This window comes from Lissotriton vulgaris, chromosome 10, assembly GCF_964263255.1.
Source record: "Lissotriton vulgaris chromosome 10, aLisVul1.2, whole genome shotgun sequence".
Lineage (NCBI taxonomy): Eukaryota > Metazoa > Chordata > Amphibia > Caudata > Salamandridae > Lissotriton > Lissotriton vulgaris.
Genome location: NC_141698.1, coordinates 1128502768 through 1128519742, shown reverse-complemented (window position 1 = coordinate 1128519742; position 16975 = coordinate 1128502768).

Here is a 16975-nt window from a genome sequence, read left to right as displayed (position 1 = left end):
GTACACCTTTGGTCATGCCAGCTAAACCTCCCTTGATCCTACATAGGAACAGTACAGCATTCCCCCTCTTGCATTCCTGACACCAAAGATGCGTCATATTTACAGTAGGACGCATCATGTCGCAAGGAGTTACAGATACGTCAGTATTTCTGACGTATCTGTAGGCGCAAAAATTATGCACTTCTGGAGTGTGTCACAAACGTGACGCAACTCCAGCAATGCGTCATTACACATGGACAAGTCCCTTGTTAAATGTGCCTGCGTCGGTCGTATTGACGCATTTGCGTCCTAGAAGAAACCCAGAAGCTACAGAAAAAAATGGAGGGGACACTTATACTCATCTACGTTGTCCTCCTCTGCACGAGGAGTGGTAATTTGGGTGGCTCCTGGGGTCCTGTTTCGCCTTGTGTACTCGGAGGTGGACACGCAGGGTAGATCTATATTGGTGCAGGGAGTGCTACACAGAATAGACATGACTATACTCAATACATACGCGACCAATTTGGATGACAGGGAGTTCTTCCCTTGACTGCAACATAGGATTGCAGAAAACATGATAGAAAGATTGCTTTGGGTGGGGGACTTCAATTGTGTATTGAATGCCAACATGAATAGATTGCCCCCCCAGTTCTCGGACTAAACCAGGTATGGTGAACACACTCAAAGAGGTAATGCAAAACTTAGGATGCAAAGTTATATGTAGGGAACAATATCAGACAAGAAGGAAATATTCATGTCACTCTGCGACCCGCAACACATATAGTAGGCTGGACAGAGTGCTCGGTACGGCACACATACAAGTGGAAACACATAGAGTGTGTTACTTGGAGAGGCATTTATCTGACCATTCCCCACTACTGTTAGAATGGGGTAGGGGGGAATAGAAGCGGAACAGGGATGTAGAACTTGGAGAATGCAACTGGACATGTTGACGGACACACCCTTTCGACAAGAGTTAGCGGATAAAATCACTGAGTATATCAAGGGGAAATAAGGCACAGCTACAAGTCGGGGCACGTAATGGGAAGCATTAAACGCAGTGGTCCGGGGAGATTGCATGAGCAAGATATGTGGTATACGGAGACAGTTACAAGCAGAATTAAAGAGTTTGGATGCAGAACTGATGGAGGTACAGCAGAGGAGGACTACGGGACAGGACAGTGAGGACAATGAGCTCAGGGTGCGGAGGCAGCTGGATAATACATGGGACAGGATAGATTAATTTACACACAGGGAATACAGGCAAAGACTGCATGACAAAGGGGACAAGCCCAGCAGAATGCTTGCATGGCTGCTCAAACGAGAAGCAGCCAGGGACCCCATTGAACTGCTGTGTGGGCGGGACGGGATAGTAGCTACTACACAGAGATTGATGAACAACACGCTTAAAGACCATCTCCGAGAAGTATACATGGGGGAGTGGAGCAGGTGGAAGGGGAGATAGCAGAATACCTGGAGGGGGCGGGACTCTTCGAAATGGAGCAGCAGGTCAGCGATGACATTGAAGCAGACTTTATATTAGAGGAAGTAAAGAATGCACGAAAGGTGCTAAACAGGGATAAGACACCAGGAAGCAACGAAATCCCCATAGAGTTTTACCAGACATACTTTGAGCAGCTGGCAGGGCCACTGATGGAGGTGTATAGAGAAGTGGGACAGACTGGAATAATGCCTCAGACACTTCGGGTTGGGTAATTTGTATGGTGCCTAAACCCAGGGCGGATGTGACGGACCAATCGGCATACCGACCTCTCACAATGCTGAATGTAGATAGTAAAATACTATGCAAGATACTAGCAGGGAGAGTGACAGGCGTAGTGAGGGAACCAGTCCATGAAGACCAGTGTGGATTCATCCCAGGGCGGAGTACGGCATTGAATCTGCGCAGGTTGGCACAGGTAATGCATACAGTGAAAGGCAGTCAGGAGGAACTGGCGCTTCTGTCTGTGGATATCACAAAAGCCTTTGACACGGTGGGATAGACATATCTACAGCGGGTCCTGCAGCATATGGGCTTCGGCCCCAAATTTTGCCATTGGGTAAGGGTTTTATGCACATCCCCCAGAGTGAGAGTACGTAGTGGAGGCATTTTGTCAGAAGACTGGGAGGTGAGGAGGGGCTCGAGGCATGGCTGCCCGCTCTCGCCATTGTTATTTGCAATGGCAATGGAGCCTCTGGCGGCATTGTTGTGGACGGAGGCAGAGGCGATGGGGATAAAGGTGGGAGAGAAGGCACACCTGATTTTGCTCTACGCGGATGTCGTGCTGTTCTGCCTAAGGGAGCCAGTGGCAACAGTCCCACAGCTCCTGCAACATTTGGAAGAGTTTGGTGGAGTCACTGGTCTGCACATGAATAAACTGAAAACGCTGTTGCTCGCAGGTGGGTCTGCGGTGGGAGCTGTCATCCTTCTAATACCTGGGGGGTCACAGTTTCGAGGATCAGGAGTGCCTAGCGGTAAACCCGATGATATCAGGCCTGAATCGGTCCATCCGATTCTGGAATACACTGCCACTCTCAACCATGGGGAGGGTGGCAATAGCAAAGATGGTGTTCCTCCCAAGGTGTCTGTATACTGTTCAGAATGTAGCGTATACGCTTCCCTGTAGTGTGTTCCAAAAATTGGATAGTCTCTTGACCCTGCTGGTCTGGGCGGGGAAAAGGAGAAGGTTAGCTTTGTTACAGCTCAAACGCGATACACGAGACGGGGGGATGGGTCTCCTGGCTTTGGAGCTGTATTATTACGTCTCCAACTGCAATACGTGGTACAATGGGCGTTACAAGAGGACAACACTAAAAAGCGAATGCTGAGGGGAACACCTGGAACGCTCTCACTGATGGAATAACTAATGTTAGAGAATAGGGTGCCGGAGGGAACCTCTTACTTCACAAGCCAAACAGCAGAGATACAGGAACAAGTGATTAAGAGGGTGTTTAAAAAGCCGCCATTTGCCAGGGACCTGGGGGCATATTAGCAAGAACCTTGATCGTGAGCAAGGGAGAGGGCTCCCGAAACACGTTGATCTGTGTCTGCCTACCACAATATCCATACGAAGGTTTAAAAATAATAAAAAGTGAAAATATTCGGAGCACGCGTGTTCGTCCTATTTATTCCCCCTGCAAAGAGTGAATTGTATATATATATATATATGCATTCAAAGTGATCCCTCAGCCGAAAATGATATCCTGATTGTGCCGCCTCCTTTGTTTTAAAAAATAAATATATATATATATATATATATATATATATATATATATATCCAAAAACAACAGTTTTCCGTTTCTGGAGCCCAAGACTCTTCAGAGCGGCCTCATTAAGAATGGGCACGGAACATCCCACAAACGCACTTGCCATGCGAAACAAAGTTATGAGGCCCAATACTGCAATTCAAGCTCGTGCACAGTCCAGCAGCGCCATCTTCCCTTTTCCCTAACGTTTCGGCTGGGTAGCCTTGATCACAGGAGGAAGGAGACACTGACATGCGCTTTGGCGTGCTATTTAAAAGTTATTTTTAATCACATGACTCAGCTTGAAAACATCAACTCCCATAGTGCAATGCAGTCACAGGATGTAAAAACTGGAAGTCCTTACTTCAGAGCCTTGTTGGACAAATATGCTCGATATTGCACTGATGTTCAAATGGTTTTAAAATATGAGAGCAGTCAGGTGAAATGTGCAGCAGTGTGTTTATTCTGCGTGCGACCAGCAGGAACTCTCTGTTGCAGCACGATCTTTGCAGGAGTAATCCTGCTCGAATCTCTTCCACACGCATCCCATTTTATATATATATATATATATATATATATATATATATATATATATATATATATATATATATATATATATATATATATATGGTCCCTGGGGCCAACTAGCCCACCAAGTACGTACCTCCAGTAAGCGCCACGGAGCTGCGTTGCAAAGTGTTGTAAAAAGGGGTGTGGCCTCTTAACACCTCTGCAACGCAGCCTCCTGGCACATACTGGAGGTACCTGGTGGGGTAGCTGGCCCCCAGGGACCCACAGGATTGAGGAGAAATTAATTCTCTAATTTAAAAAGCGCCCCAGGGCGTGTTTGCAGACATGTCACCTCAGGCCACGCCCCCTTCCTTCACCACTGTGCAAACGCGCCCCGTGGCGCGTCTTAAGTTGGGGAATTAATTATTTTTCAAAACTGAGGGTCCCTGAGGGCCAAATAGCCCAACAGGTACCTCCAGTATAAGCCAGGGAGCTGCGTTGCAGACAGGTGTTCAGAGGCAACGCCACTTTTTACACCTCTCTGCAACGCAGCTCTATGGTGCTTACTGGAGGTACCTAGTGGGTTAGTTTGACCCTAGGTACCCTTAGGATTGAAGGGGACTTAATCTCTCAACTTAGAATGGTGACTGGGCGCGTTTACACAGTGGTGAAGGAAGGGGACGGGGCCTGACGTGGGGGACACTTTCATTACCTTTAGGCTGCTGCTGATTCTTGCCGCATCATTGTCTTGCTGGGCCCGCGTTGTTGGTGCCGGTTCCCCTCTCTGGGACTCTTGCTGCTGTGCCCGGTCTCTTCCTGCTGCCGCAGCTCTTTCTAACCTAGCGTGGCCGCGGTGGGGGGGAGACCCAGAGGGCAGGACCACAACTCCCGGTTGCCCTAGCGCCCGGAAACAGTCAACTTTGAAATCGCGCCAGGAGGTGTTTAAAACCCAGCATTATCCTCCGCGTCGCGGGAGAAGGCCAGGACAAGGGCGGGACCGTCTGTGGCCGTCAGGGGCCAGAAGAGGCCGGGTCGGGCATCCCCCCTAACTTCTGAATCCGTTTTGTTCCTTAGGACACTGATGAACTTCACAAGGTACTTTCGCTTTCAAGTAAATTACTTGAACAAAATAAGACAAAATTGCCCGGGACACATTTATTAGGGTTGTTTGCTTACTTGTTTAAATATCTATTACCTTGTGGGGAGGTAATATTGTTTGGAGTGATTAGTGACCAACAAGCCTGTATTAATGTCTGACAAGGGTAGAAATACTATGTCTTCTGACTCACGTCCCATGACAAGACATCAAGCTGCTACGACCCAGCCCCTCCCGACTCCTACTGCCATAGACAAAATGCTTCAGAAAACTATTGTGGTTGTGGCTACAGCCATAGAAAACACAGAGAGGAGATTATCACTCCCCCATACTGGTCCTTTGCTACCACAAGTGGGGGACTTTACTGTAGCCACAGTCAACCCTCTTGAATGCAGTTTTTCCCTTACGTCCTCTTTTGCCGAGCTGCCCTGTGCACAGGTTGTTACTGATACCATCAATGTTGTCGACAGTCTGCTTGTCGTTAAGTCTCCCACCCTAGCTATAGGGAAAAAAGCTCGTAGACCTCGTACCAAAAATAAGAATCCTAAATCACAAAAAGAACCAATTAGTAGATCTGTGTCCACTGAAGATTCTATAGTGGACACTGTTGGTTGTTCTCCATCCCCAGTAGGAACTCCTGTTTGGGTAACCCACTTACTTCTTGACTTTCAAGCCCATATCGAACAGATAATTGGCACACATATTAAATCACTGGTATCTAGACTGGATAGACTGGTCTCGACAATAAATAACACAGGTCTGGGGAAAGTTCAAGTGGAGTCTGCGAGTCCAAGAGGAAATCCTGCAAGCAGAGCGACTACCAGCTGTCCCAAGTCTAGCTCTTGTCTTATGACTACTGGAGCTAATAATGGCCCTGTTGGGAGTCCTGCTAGTGGGCGGACTCCTGACATTACTAAGCTAATCTTGGATGCTAGAGGGTCGACTTCCAGCATTACTTCCCAGGTTTCCTCTGCTCAGACATCTGGAAACCCAACTCCAGACGCAACCTTACCACAGCCAAACCAAGCTAGGGTAGCCAGTGTGGCCAAACCAGTGCCAAGGGGGCCGACTAATGGGGGAACAAGTCACTTAGATCCACAATCCCAGCCAGGTAAGAACAACATAACCAGGGGCCCAACTAGAGATTTGCCTTCCATTGATCTCCCCCCCACCGAGTGCCTGCCATATGTAGTTGTCCTAGCCAGGGTACCCCCCCCTTGGGCAGGGAAAGACTGAGGACCATAGTGATCTTAAAAATAAATGTATACAATGCCTAAACACCTTTAGGCCTTCTCCCCCCAATGCCTCTGGTGAAATTTTATCTGTAAGAAGAGTTGAATGGATTGGGTCTGGAGCTAAAACTATATCAGGCAACTGTGTGATAATACATTTTAGGCACACATGTGCTGTTGAACACATCTGTAGTGGGTTATCAATCTAGAGAAATACACAAATTCTCCCGCTCCATTTGTCTTACTTCTACCCTACATCCCAGACGAGAGTTATTCAGAATAGTAGCTTCAGGCACCAAGGGGCCCATAATAATAATTTCTTATATAGAACTGAACAGGGGCGTGCAAGCTGGGAGGGCCTCTGTTCTCATACCCCTATACTTTCACTGTTTCCTCAGAGAAATAGGTTTAGTTGCCTGGAGCAGGTGGACTGACTTACTGGGGGGACAAAATTCCACTACACCCATAGATTATAGTGGAGGTATCCAACTTATATCCCTGGAGGGAAAGGATACTACTATCTGCCCTGATAACTTATTGCAGATCAACACACGGTCAGCGAGGGTTGGGTAGCGGCGGGGGATCACACTCAACATGCTGGGTCCGGTGACTTACCTGAGTCACTGCTCATTAGGGAGTTAAGCGAAAGGCCACCTGAGCCGAGAATTCTAATCTCTGGGTCTGGCTCTATTGTAGATAGGGGTAAACCACTACCTAGTACCCTCTTAGCTGATGGAAGCATACAAATTCTGTCCTGGAATGTAGCCGGTCTAAAAAATAAACTGCCTTTGCCTGAGTGGGGTTCCTTCATGGAAATGCATGACATCTGCCTGATGCAAGAAACATGGGCATTGGAGGAGAATTCGAGGCACGGTTTTGCTATTTTTGACATCTTGGCAACAACTGGGGGTAGGGGGCGACCGTCAGGAGGGCTCACCATATGGGTGGGCACGCACCTGGGGGCCCAGGTTGCCGTATTGCCTACAGACTCCCCTAATGTTCTGTGCGTACTCTTATCTCCCCAAAACAATCCACAGGTAGCTATATTCAATATCTACTCCAGACCAGTTAAGAGTGTGTGGGAATCTGTTACGATTGACGTATTGAAGAGCCTTGTCCAGTCACTGGATCCTACCACTGTTGTAGTCCTTGGCGGAGATTTCAACTGTCAATTTGAGCATCTTGTGAGTTCGGAACTGGGTGAACAGGATGATGAAGACCAGTTCTGGCATGTGCCTGACCCTCAGATCCCTCCTGTCAGAGCATGGACTCCACTGGTTCTTCAAACAAAATCATTCTCCCTTTTAACATCATTGCGGACCTGTAAAGGGAGGCTTACACCTGAGAGACCAGGGGCAAACACATTCAATAGGTTACACCAAACCTCCATCATTGATTACATAATGATGGGAGCAAGGCACTGGGACAGGATACTGGAATTTAGAGTTCACCCAAGACATGACAGCGACCACAATGCCCGCACTTTAGCACTGAAACCCGGGAGTTTTGGGTTGACAAATTCTGCACCCGATCCTATCCTTGAATCCCTCCCTCTTTTGATATCTAACAACAGGCGAAGGATAAAATGGCCACATCTTCAGGACTCTCCAACCAAACAGGCAGAAATATATCAGATAGCTTTACAGCTAATTTCTGATATGAGGGATACTGGTTCCCGTGGTAGAGCTGTGGAAATCCACAACAAATTAGCAGCAGAGCTAGTGGATGTGCTCTGCTTGGCAGCTAGGAATAAATCCCCACGGGTAAGAACACATCCCTGGTATGACACTTCCTGCAGAAAGGCAAAAAAAATCTGCTTTTAGCAGTTAAGGTTAAAGATAGAGTAGCCATAAAGCATTCTGGACTGCTTTATAAAAAGGCCATAGCACAGGGAAAGAGGGATTGGGAAGAGAACTTGAGATCCTCTCTCAAAAGTAAGGATTCCAAACATAGCGTCCACGGTGCGGGAGGCACAATTTGGTTTATTATACGCTAATACTGACCCGGAAATTAGTTCCCTACCATGTGGTGAATTCCCTATGAAGGATGGATTGATGGGGCAGATTGTTGACCCTCTAGGGAATGCTTTGACCCGTTCTCCGCTGGTCTCCCCGGGGTCCCACCCTGAGCATCGATTGGTGGGGTCCCTGTGTGACCGGCGGAGGCGGGAGCCATTCGGTAGTGGGGATTTAATTCACCTGGATCGGCATGAGGTCATCACTCTGAAAGAGGTTGAGTCAGCAATAGCTAGGCTACTCCCCAATAAGGCCCCCAGCCTGGATAAACTGCCCGGGGATTTATTTCGCACACAACCGAAAATATGGGCACCATATCTGACAGTCTTATTCAATGAGATTCTCGCGGGGACTGATCCACCTGCTACCTGGCTTGGAGCCGAGATCGTTCCAATCCATAAGAAAGGATGCCCGCTGACACCCTCAAACTATAGACCCATCAGTCTTATAGATACAACACAAAAACTGATGGGTGGGATCATTCTGGATAGGATCCTGTGGTGGATGGAGTAAAACGAAATTCTGACCACACTCCAGGCAGGATTTAGGGCGGGTATTTCAACTTTGGACCAAATCTTTCGGCTGCATGTTTTATTCTGGAAAACGGCTAGTGTAGAGGGTGGCAGCCTCTACCTTGTCTTTGTAGACCTGCGTGCCACTTTCGATCTTGTTCCCAGAGCAAGACTGTGGAGGGTCCTGGCAGACTTGGGCCTCCCGCCCTACTTACTGTCTATTTTGATCAGACTACACACTGGCAATTATGCCCAAGTAAGGTGCGGGAGGCATGGAGACCTCTCAGGACGTTTCCCTGTTCTGCCAGGGGTGCGTACTGGCACCAACACTGTTTTGTCTCTACATCAATGATCTTATTGATCATTTAACTGGTGTAATGGACAATGACGCCCCTAGGTTGGCTACTGGGAGAGTGTCCGCTCTGATGTTTGCGGATGACACTTTGTTGCTATCCAAAACATCATCGGGCATTCAGCGGATTCTGGACGGTTTTGCATCGTTCTGTACTTCACGTGGATTGGAGATCAACTTGGATAAGACCAAGTTTATGATCTTCAATCCACCGAAGCAGACCCGCCCAAACCTAAACTTAATGGCATACCGCTGGAGAGGGTCAAGACTTTCGTCTACCTGGGCATAACCCTGACAGAAAACTTTGATTGGGGCTTCCAAATCTCTAAATCTGCTCTCAAACTAACCCAGGTAATTGGGGGTATAAGCAAACTCCACGGAGCATCTGATTTTAAGCCGGCTGCTCCGGTCCTTGAAATATATAGACTCCAAGCTAGAATGGCCACAACCTATGGTGCTGAACTATGGGGCCACAAAAATATATCCATTCTTTCAAGGGTCGAGCATAGTTTTATGAGGAATCTGGTAGGATTGCCACAAAGAACACCACTCATCCCACTACGCTTGGATCTGGGGTTGGAGCCAATTGAAGAATTGGTAGCTGCGCGGCCTCTTCTCTATTGGAAAAGGCTCTGGTCAGTTCCTGAGTTAGCTTCCTTTAGAGCGGAATTTCTGGAGGTTTGGACTCTTCTTAAAAGTAAAAATATCCCATGGCTGCTCCATATCAGGGCTCTATGCATGCAGATTGGTATGCCAGAGCTTTGAGAGACCCCTGCGTTGTGTTGTCCAGGTAACCAAAATCAGATTTGCACAACCAGTGAGGTGCCAGAATTCACTTGCCCTTCAGAGTTCAGCAACCCTGATTAGGCTGACCGTAGAGTTCCTGCTAGTAAAATGGATTCTCGTTTGGAGGAATTTCTAGATGTAATACAACCGCCACTAGCGAGGAAATTATACACTCAGTTAAGACACTGCAGCCTCCCGCTTAGGTCATTTGTCTGTAAATGGGCAAATCCTGATAAGGAGGTTTGTCCGGCATGTATTTATAAATGTGAAGATGTCCCTCATGTATTGTTTTTTTGCCGGGCGTATGCTTTGATAAGGAAGTGTTGGCTTACCCCCTATGTAGGAACCTTGCGTTTAGAAATTATGTATACGCATGTCGGGTTTTAACTTATGACACCCATCCCCCGATAGTTTTTGCTGTATCCCGCTTTTTGTTTGGTATGTGGCGTAGAAGGAAAGCCTTTTTATGATTGCAATGATCAATTATGTATTTAATACCATTTTTCTTTATTGATAACTGTTGAGTTTAATTCTTTATTAATAATTAGCTTACTATTTATTGTTTTAATCATCTGTGCCTTGTATGTATTTTATCTGCACTTTTATGGTCGCTTGACCGAAATAAAGTTATCAAAAGAAAAGATTTGTGCAAACACGCCCTGAGGTGTGTTTTTAAGTTGGGGAAAAAATTCCACTTCAAACCTGAGGGACCATGGGGGCCAAGTAGCCCATCAGGTGCTTCCAGGAAGCGCCACTGCGCTGCGTTGCAGTGAGGTGGTGCAGGCCGTGCCCCTTTTTCCATCTCTCTGCTACGCAGCTCTGTGGCACTTACTGGATGTACTACAAATTCCAATTTACTCACCTGTTATCAGGAGAGACCTCAATTCTGCATCTTTGAGCCCAGTACTGATCCTGAAAAGTAATTCTAATCATACTTACAAGTATCTTGAATTTCCTTCCATAGCCTAACATTGACTGGTTTCACTTGGAAATTCTTCTAATTGTGTGGTTTTGGAGCTTTAAAATATTCACCTAAAATCATCCCAAAAACAAATTCTGATTTACTCACCTGTTATCAGGAGAGAACCCAGTGCTGCATCTTTCAGCCTAGCACTGACTCTGAAAAGTAATTCTAACCATACTTATCAGTAACTTGTATTTCCTTCCATAGGAATCCATTGTCTGGTTTTCACCAGAAAAGTTTTTGTGTCTATTTTCGCAAACTAAACATATTCCTTAAAAATATCCTGTATGACTTAAACGCATTCTTTCAACTGTTCACAGGAGATGCACTAGTGCTGGATCAAGGATCCACCACTGAGTAAGAAAAAGTAATGATAACACTACTTACCTGCTAAGTGAATTTCCCCCCAAAGGATAACATTGGTGATTCTTTGGGAGAAATTATTCTAAGTGTCAACTTTTAAAATACTATAAAATTCCTTAAAAATCACTACTGTAAGCAAAATGCTTTTACTCAACTGTTTACAGGAGATGTCCCAGGACTGAATGTAGGATCCAGTCCTGTGGTTAGAAAAGTAATCCATAAAGTAACTAATTGCATTTAACTAGAAATTCACATTGAGCTCAACGTTGCATTGTGTTTGAAATTGAGTTGGCCATTGCAACAACTGTAACTTCTGTACTTAAAAGTCTATTGCCTATTTGCAAAGTATTTAAACTAAAGTAATTCATTCTGAGAAAGTACATTTTGTAATGTAATGTATAATGTCATTTAAAAAATAAAATATCTAAAAATAAATAGTTAAAAAAATTTAGTAATCAGTATCAAGAAAATAAATATAACAATTAATGCATTTAAAAATTGTCATTTACAAAACCTTTGAAATTCACTGAGAAAACCACTGGTTTCAGATATGTTATAGTTAGGAATTAGCATTTAAAAAACCTTAGAAATTCACTGAAAAAACCATAGGTTTCAGACATGTTATAGTTAGGAATTAGCATTTAAAAAACCTTAGAAATTCACTGAAAAAAACATAAGTTTCAGGGGTGTTATAGTTAGCTGGAAAGTTCACTCCTACAAAACCATTGAAATTCCTCCGTTATAGTAAGTTGTACTAACTGTAACTCTCGCGCCCGCAATCCACTGCTAATGATGTCACATATTACATCATTCATGACATGGTCAGTGACATCACTGATGACATCTCAAATGACATCACTGATAACATCACTGATGACATCATCCATGTGATAATCAGATACACCTTATCACACACTAGTATAACCTTTGGGTGGAGAAACATGGCGGCAGCAGGCTGACTGCCGTAGTGCTCCGCTCTGACCCTTGCATGAGCGCCACAGCTTTCATTCATTTCTTTTTCGCTCCAGTTCGCTAGCATGTTATTTTTGGAAAGAAGAAGTGCGGTGTAACTTTTGAAAAGTACGAGATAATTTTTCATCCGTTTACCTGCGTACTCTGCCGACGAGGCTTTTTTCATTGCACGGCTCCGGCTCCGCCTCGATGTGTGTGGATGTTGGCGTGGAGGCGGAGAGCTCCGAGGCTGACGGCAGTAACGCCCAGTGAGAGAGCAGCGGGCGCCAGAGCTGCTGCGCTGGAGTCAGGCCGCCCTGAAGCTCCGGAGGGCTAGACACATACGGAGTCTCCGTAAGGACTCCCATACGAGCAAAAGCAATGAGAGTTTGTTTGCTTCCAGCGCTAACTCTGTACCAAGCCTCCCAAAAACGGGAGCTGACGCCAGATTGCCTGTAAGTGGACGGCTCGAAGAAGACTTGGCCGATAGTACAACTGAGGTAAAAGGGAAGAAGGGTGGGAGTGTGTTGAAAGTTTTTGAATCTTCCCCCTCACATATGAAAGCAGCTGAGACCGTAAAAGAAAGTCAAAGCCAAAGTAAGGGTTCAGCTAAAGGCCTGGGAAAGGTGAAGTGCCCCCGCAAAAGGAAGGGCAAAGGTGGGGAGTCGTCTTCAGTAGAGAAGTTTTCAAGAAAAGCTTCAGAAGCCTCAGCAGCTTTAGTTGTCTCCGGTTCTGGGGTGCCCTCTCAAGTCTTCACTCGATTACCTTCTGACTTGAATTTAGAAAAAACATCTTCGTATCTCTCGGTAGAGGTGAAGGCTAAGAGGGGAAGAAAGTGCAGTAAGGCGGGAAAACCTCCCCCAGCTCCTACCTCAAAGATTACTCCCTCGCTGCGTTCTTTCTTTAAAGTGGTCCCGCAGGTGCTAGAAATAGGTCAAGACCGCCTGCTGAAGGATAGTAATCCCATTGAGCCATTTACTGAGAACAGTGGAATGGCATCGCTGGAGCAAGACCTGGAGCAAGACCTCCCTGGCGGACCAGCGGGACAGTCTCTGGTTGCTGACTCTGACGCTCTACTGCACCTCAGTGTTGGGGCAGGGGAGTGTCTATCAGTTCCATCAGTTCCAGACTTATTCAGTAGTCAGGTGGAAGCTTCAGGATCAGTCTATGAAGTTGATGCACCGGGGACTATGTCAGCTGAAGTTGCAGCTTTGTCTTCCTCACCCTCCCCAGATGAAAACAGGGGCAAAGACCTTCCAACAACAGATCTGGAGAATAGTAAGAATAGTGTGGAAACGGACGCGCTATTACCTCCTGGGTCTCTTTTGGCCCCTAGCTCCGCTGATGGTGTTTTTTTTAGCCCCGAGGAAAGCGGAGCCTTGGATCCTAGCTCCACTCCCATTTCTGTTGCTTCATTGCAGCAGATGTTTGCGGCACTATCAGCCGACATCAAGCGAGGCTTCGAGGAATCTGCCTCCAATCAAAGAGACATAAGAAGCTTTTGCGAGTCCCTGGATGAAAAGATCGTAGGCCTCTCTGCAAGAACTCAAGCCTTAGAAGAGACTGTGGGGCAAATCTCGATGCGTGCCGAAAGCGTTCAGGACGACATACTGAAGCTAAAGAGAGAAGATACAGCCTTATCAGAGAGAATGGAGGTTGTAGAGAATAATGCCAGACGATGCAATATCCGCATCCTAAATGTCCGGGAAGAGAGCGAAGGAACAGACATTAAGGGCTTTATTATCTCACTGCTAAAAGAGTCTCTCAACCTGCAACACTCCAACGAGGATCTCGCAATGGATGTACAGCGCATCCACAGGGATCCATTTAGGCGTAACCCGCAGAGAATTAAGCTGAGGAAAATCCTTGTAAATTTTCATACGTACACTCTTAAAGAACAAATCTTGAACCTTGCCTTAAAACAAAAATCTTTAGCAGGAAAGGGATTCAACTTTCAGGTGCGCTCGGACCTGTCCAGATTCACTCTTGATAAACAGTGGGAGCTGGGCAGGAGAATGGATGCTTTTCGAAGGTTGGGTGCCACGGTGCAGATGGGTTTTCCTGCATCCCTTAAAATAATGTATGATAACAAAATGCACAATATACGATCAGTTCAGGCTGCAGATGAGCTGTTACTGTCTTTGGGTAGTAGGAAGGGGAAGGGGCCAGCAGACTAGGATAAGTAAGCGGCTTATTTTTCATGGCTAACAGGATAATCCATTTTTACAAGATTTATAAGCCCCCCCTCCTTGCATCTCCTATTACAACTGGCTTAGATCTAGGAGGCTGTGGGGGAGCAATAAATAGAAATTTGGTTAACCTCTAGCTAAGGTTTGGTAAGGTATTATATCAAATTTTTAAGGATGAAATAACAAATCACGTGCACAAAAAAAAGAGAAAAAAAAAGGGGCGAATAAGAACACAAGAAAATAACTATTAGAGGCACTTATGGGGGGTTCGGGTAGAGTAGGGGCACTTACTTCCGGAACTTCCGGATAGTGAGTACAAGGGTTTCTCACGGGAGGGGGGGAGGTTTGGGGTGTCACCGGGGGGTGAAGGGATGGAATAAAAAGGGAAAAAAATACTTATTCTCAATTGAGCTCCAATCAAAGTTTATTAGGGAGTTTACTTCTATTCGGCAGATAGACAGGGTATCGTATAACTTGGCAGCATTTTCTACTATCATCTACTCCCAGGGCTATGAGTAAGCTTATGATTTTCTCCTGGAATGTAAATGGTCTCCGCACCAAACCTCGAGCAAATAAAATTATGCAGTACCTACGGGACGTAGATGCGGGAATCATTAAACTCCAGGAGACACATTTAATTGAGGGTGAAATGCTTGAGCTAGTCAAGAAGAATAGGTGGTTAGATACATCAGTCTCTACCTCCCAATCGCTGAATATAAGGGGTGTGTCTATCCTGTTTAAAAAACCCATGAACATGAAAATCATACAGCAAAAGGTGGACACTGGTGGGAGATGGGCCATTGCAGCGGTCTAGATAGGAGGCACAGCTTTAACACTAGTCGGCTATTATGGGCCGAATCGTGATGACCCCACGGCACTAGAATCTTTATTTTTACATCTTTTACAATTCCCAGAGCCAGTTATAATTACTGGCGACTTTAACATCGTGTTGAATCCTTTATTGGATAAGTCCCCAACAAGTAGACAGCAGGCTCTTTCAAAATCTAGAAACTGCTTACTTGGGTGTATGAACCAATATGGCTACGTTGATATTTGGAGGGTTAGAGCAGGGCAGAGGCAGGGATTTTCGTTCAGAAATCTTAAATATCGACATCGGTCGAGGATAGATTTTATCCTAGTCAGTCGTGCCCTGGTTGACTCTGTTAAGAATGTAGGCTATGTCCCTTCGCATCTCTCTGATCATTCTGCCATGATGCTGGAACTTGAGTGGGGGGATAAGCTTCCCATTAGGATGTGGTCTTTTGATAGATCTCTCCTTACCTCTTCGGAGGACATAGAGTTTATACAATCAGAAGCACGGGAATTCTTCATAACTAATACTGGTTCAGCACCACTTGGCGTTGTTTGAGACGCCTTTAAATGCACATTAAGAGGACTGATAAAGAATAGGACTGTATACAGAAGAAGGCAGTATATGGAAGAGGTGTCTTCTATCGAAGCGAGTATGGCAGCAGCCCAGACAGACATTGATAACTGCAGGGTTGATGATAATCATGATTTATCCTTGAAACACGCAAAACTGGTAGATTTGAAAAATAAATTGTCTTCTGTCCTAGATAAGCGCATTTTACAGAGATGGGAGGCGAGCAAACTATCTCATTTTCAATACGCGGAGGGGGCTGGCAGGTTGCTGGCATGGAAAGTAAAATCCGATCGGGTACGAAATCCTATTGACTCGGTTACAACGGATAGAGGCACCTTTACAAAAGATGCAGACATTAGGGAAACCTTTAAGGATTTCTTCCAGGCAATATATCAGGAGGACCTTAGTGTTACATCTGAAAGTATTATGAGCTGGCTGGAGGATATCTCTCTACCATCTCTGTCGGCTGAACAGAGTAATTTCTTAGACAAGGAAATAACTAGGACAGAGGTAGAGGAGGCCATACGGGGAGCTAAGGGAGGTAAGGCTGCAGGAACTGACGGCTTACCGTCTGAAATTTCTAAAAACTTGCTACTAGAGGTGTCTCCCGTCGTGGCGACTCTGTTTAATCAGATATTGAGGGAAGGTGAGGCCCCTACTGCTTCCTGGGATAACGCCTCCATAACACTTATCTTGAAGCCAGGAAAGCCCCCATCCGACTGTGGCTCGTATCGGCCAATATCAATTTTAAGCGCCGACTACAAGATTTTTGTGACAATATTGGCCAAAAGGCTTGGTCAGGTAGCCCCGGATATACTGCATCCCAATCAAAAAGGCTTTGTAAAGGGGAGGCAGTTATATGAGCTCACTTACGATCTTGTAGGCGCCATAGATATTGCGACGAAGGAAGCTTTGCCCCTCTCGGTTCTTACGTTGGATGCCACCAAGGCCTTCGACAGGGTGAATTGGTTATACCTGTCGGAGGCCTTGTTGAAATTCAATGTGGGGGATAAGTTCCGCAGAGCAATAAATCTGCTCTACAGAAGCCCGTCTGCCTCAATTCTGATCAATGGGGGCTTATCTGAGCCATTTCGGGTAACGAGGGGTACGAGACAGGGTTGCCACCTTTTGTTTATTGCGAATGGGTCAAAAAAGTGGCACTTTATGCAGATGATATTATGATCTTTTCACCAGACATCAATACAGCGTTCCCAGCGGTTATAGATTTAGCCCTGGAATTTGGAAGGGTTTCAGGATACGAGGTGAATGCCTCCAAAACTGAGTCAACGTCAAGGAATGTTAACTTAAATACCCACAGAGAAACATCAAGGGCTAACTTGCAGGACCTGGGGATTAATATAGACAAAAATATAAAATTGATAGCCTCCTCAAACTT